Below are 4,515 nucleotides of genomic sequence, written 5' to 3' on the forward strand. Positions count from 1 at the left end.
GGGATTGATGGTGATGCATTGTGATGAATGGTGATGAATTGCAGTTCATATTGGCGAGCGTCGGCGCTGAGAGATGAGTCGTCATCACGAGGTGGTAGGTGGTGGATGGTAGTTTGGGCTTTTAATGTGGATGGTAGAGGGTGGCTTTATGCAACAGGGAGTTTTCACTGTGTTTTAAATGATTGATTGAAGTCTATAGTCGACCACAGCGCGCACGTTGACTTCATTAAGTTTTTATTTTGCGATTGCATACACATCAATCTCTGCACTGAAGGGGGGACGGTTCGATGTCGCTTGTTTGTTGTCTCTGAGGAAGAAAGGCGTCTCTCCACAGCCTTTAGTCTTAGCTGATGCATGGCCTTTGGTCGAGGATCAATGCAGTGCTCATGCAACAAGGGTTTCATGAGCACTGGTTCCACCTCGCTTTTCTTTTTTCTTTCTCTCTCTCTCTCTTTCTCCTCCTTTCGCTCTTCTCTCTTCTGTCTCTCTCCTCTCTTCTCACTCCTTTCTCTCTCTCTCTCTCTCTCTCTCTCTCTCTCTCTCTCTCTCTCTCTCTCTCTCTCTCTCTCTCTCTCTCTCTCTCTCTCTCTCTCTTTCTCTTTGTTTATGTTCCGTCTGTCCTTCCAACCCCCCTCCCCCCTCCCCCACTCGCCTTTCCTCCAAACATCATCTCCATAAACAGCACATGATGTCGCAAATGGAGAAATGTTTATACCTCCTTTTTATTCTGCATTCCCTTTAAATGGCAGGCGTTCATGAGAGCACTTAGCAGTAGACATGAGCTCAAGGTCTCCCATTCGATGTGCCTGTCATGTCATTCCCCTCCCTCCACTACCCTCTCCCCCTTCTCCCCTACCCTCTCCCTCTCCCCCTTCTTCCCTACCCTCTCCCACTCTCCCTTTCCCCCTACCCTCTCTCCCTTCCCCCTACCCTCGCCCTCTCTCCCTCCTCCCTTTTTTTTCCTCCAGCCCAGCCATGCATTGCAACCTTGTTTTATCTCCCTCCTGTTGAGCCTAACTCTTGCAGCACACGCCGCACTCGGGCCGGCCGGACGCCCCATTGCAACACTATCCTTGACGCGACGCACAGTGCAACGGGATAAGCCGTCTTGCCTTTGCCGGAGACAGGTGCACCTTGAGGGCCGCCGCGCCATCGCCAGCGCGCACGGCCGCCGGAGAGGCCCTCGGGCTCGCTGCTGCCCCTCCGGTTGCCTGCTTCTCTGCCTGGTTGGGCTCCTCGAATCTCTCTCTCTATTTATCTATCTCTATCTCTATCTCTCTCTCTCTCTCTCTCTCTCTCTCTCTCTCTCTCTTTCTCTCTCTCTCTCTCTTTCTCTCTCTTCTTCTTCTTCATCTCTCTCTCTCTCTCTCTCTCTCTCTCTCTCTCTCTCTCTCTCTCTCTCTCTCTCTCTCTCTCTCTCTCTCTCTCTCTCTCTCTCTCTCTTTCTCTCTCTCTCTCTCTCGTAAGGATTTCCCCCATGTGTCGCGGATGGAATCGCCCATTGGCCCATCTCCCTTGCCTCATCGGCCGCTTCTCCCAGTGCCTCCCCCTTCTCCACTTCTCTCCCCTCCCCTCCACCCCTTTTGCCTCTCCCTCTTCCTCTGTCACCTCTACTTTCACCTCCACTTCCACCACCACCTCTCCCTCTCCCTTACCTCCACCATCCCTGCCTCTCCCTCTCCCAAAGATCCACCAGTGTCTCTCCCTCTCCCTCCACCACCTCAATCTCTCCCTCCACCTCCACCACCTCAATCTCTCCCTCTTCCTCCAACATATCTCTATCCCCTCCCCTCACACCACTCTTCTCCCTCTCCATCACCTCAATCTCTCCCTCTTCCCCACACCTCAATCTCTCCTTCCTCCCCCCACCTCAATCTTCCCTCATCCCTCCTCCACCTCAAACTCCCTCTCCCCCACCACCTCAATCTCCTTCTCCCTCCCCACCTCAATTCTCCCTCTTACCTCCACATTCCTCCACCACTCCCTCAATCTCTCCCTCACACCACCCACTCAACTCTCCTCTCCCTCCACCACCTCAATCTCTCCCTCCACCTCCACCACCTCAATCTCTCCCTCTTCCTCCACCACCTCAATATCTCCCTCCCTCCCCACCCTCAATCTCTCCCTCTTCCTCCACCCTCAATCTCTCCCTCTTCCTCACCACCTCAATCTTCCTCTTCCTCCACCACCACAAAACTCTCCCTCTTCCTCCCCACCCTCAATCTCTCCCCCCCCTCCACCACCTCAATCTCTCCCTCTTCCTCCACCACCTCATCTCTCCCTCTCCTCCACCACCTCAATCTCTCCCTTCTCCCTCCACCACCTCAATCTCTCCCTCTTCCTCCACACCTCAATCTCTCCTCTCCTCCCACACTCAATCTCTCCCTCTCCTCCACACCTCAATCTCTCCCTCACCTCCACCACCTCAATCTCTCCCTCTCCCTCACCACCTCAATCTCTCCCTTCTCCCTCCACCACCTCAATCTCTCCCTCTTTCCTCCACACCTCAATCTCTCCTCTTCCTCCACCACCTCAATCTCTCCCTCTTCCTACACCACCTCAATCTCTCCCTCTTCCTCCACGGCCTCAGTCTCTCCCTCTTCCTCCACCACCTCTATCTCCCTCTCCCTCCACCACCTCAATCTCTCCCTCTCCTCCACCACCTCAATCTCTCCCTCTCACTCCCACTCCCTCATCTCTCCCTCTCCCTCCACCCTCAAATCTCACCCTCCACTCCACCTCACTCTACCACTCCTCATCCCTCCACTTCCGCCACCACATCACTCCCTACACCACAAACCACCCCAATCTCTCCCTCTCCCTCCTCCCACCCACATCTCTCCCACTTCTCCTCCACCACCTCAATTCTTCCTCTCCCCTCCTTCCTCCACCACCTCAATCTCTCCCTCTCCCCACCACCTCAATCTCTCCCTCCACCACCTCAATCTCTCCCTCTTCCTCCACCACCTCAATCTCTCCCTCTTCCTCCACCACCTCAATCTCTCCCTCCACCTCCACCACCTCAATCTCTCCCTCTTCCTCCACCACCTCAATCTCTCCCTCTCCCTCCACCACCTCAATCTCTCCCTCTCCCTCCACCACCTCAATCTCTCCCTCTTCCTCCACCACCTCAATCTCTCCCTCTTCCTCCACCACCTCAATCTCTCCCTCTCCCTCCACCACCTCAATCTCTCCCTCTTCCTCCACCACCTCAATCTCTCCCTCCACCTCCACCACCTCAATCTCTCCCTCTTCCTCCACCACCTCAATCTCTCCCTCTCCCTCCACCACCTCAATCTCTCCCTCTTCCTCCACCACCTCAATCTCTCCCTCTTCTTCCCTCACCACCTCAATCTCTCCCTCTTCCTCCACCACCTCAATCTCTCCCTCTTCCTCCCACCCTCAATCTCTCCCTCCACCCCTCCACCACCTCAATCTCCCCCTCTTCCCTCACCACCTCCATCTCTCCCCCCCCCCCCCACCTCAATCTCTCCCTCTCCCTCCACCACCTCAATCTCTCCCTCTTCCTCCACCACCTCAATCTCTCCCTCTCCCTCCACCACCTCAATCTCTCCCTCTCCCTCCACCACCTCAATCTCTCCCTCCACCTCCACCACCTCAATCTCTCCCTCTCCCTCCACCACCTCAATCTCTCCCTCTCCCTCCACCACCTCAATCTCTCCCTCTTCCTCCACCAACTCAATCTCTCCCTCTTCCTCCACCACCTCAATCTCTCCCTCTTCCTCCACCACCTCAATCTCTCCCTCTCCCTCCACCACCTCAATCTCTCCCTCTCCCTCCACCACCTCAATCTCTCCCTCTTCCTCCACCACCTCAATCTCTCCCTCATCCCTCCCCACCCCCCTCTCCCCCTCTCCCTCCACCACCGCCGTCTCTCCCTCCCCCTCCACCCCCTCAATCTCTCCCCCTTCCACCAACTCAATCTCCCCCTCTTCCTCCACCACCTCAATCTCTCCCTCTGCCTCCACCACCTCAATCTCTCCCTCTCCCTCCACCACCTCAATCTCTCCCTCTCCCTCCACCACCTCAATCTCTCCCTCTTCCTCCACCACCTCAATCTCTCCCTCTTCCTCCACCACCTCAATCTCTCCCTCTTCCTCCACCACCTCAATCTCTCCCTCCACCTCCACCACCTCAATCTCTCCCTCTTCCTCCACCACCTCAATCTCTCCCTCTTCCTCCACCACCTCAATCTCTCCCTCTTCCTCCACCCCCACCACCTCAATCTCTCCCTCCACCTCCACCTCCACCTCCAGCTCCAGCCGGGCCGTGGAAGCCTCCACCCCCCCACCTCCCCCTCTCCCTCCCCCCCGCCTGCGACCGACCGACTAACAAACACGCAATCAGATTATCGCCCCCGACACAAGCCCGCCCGCCCGCCCGCCCGCGCACCTACAGAAGCTGAGATCAAAGGCTGGAAGGAGAAAAAAGAGGGAAAAAGAAGGACGAGGGAAGGGAGGGGAGGGGAGGGGAGGTAAAGGGAAGGGGAGGGGA

This window comes from Penaeus japonicus, unplaced genomic scaffold (genome assembly GCF_977035675.1).
Source record: "Penaeus japonicus unplaced genomic scaffold, GWHDUDI00000001_assembly GWHDUDI00000025, whole genome shotgun sequence".
Taxonomy (NCBI): domain Eukaryota; kingdom Metazoa; phylum Arthropoda; class Malacostraca; order Decapoda; family Penaeidae; genus Penaeus; species Penaeus japonicus.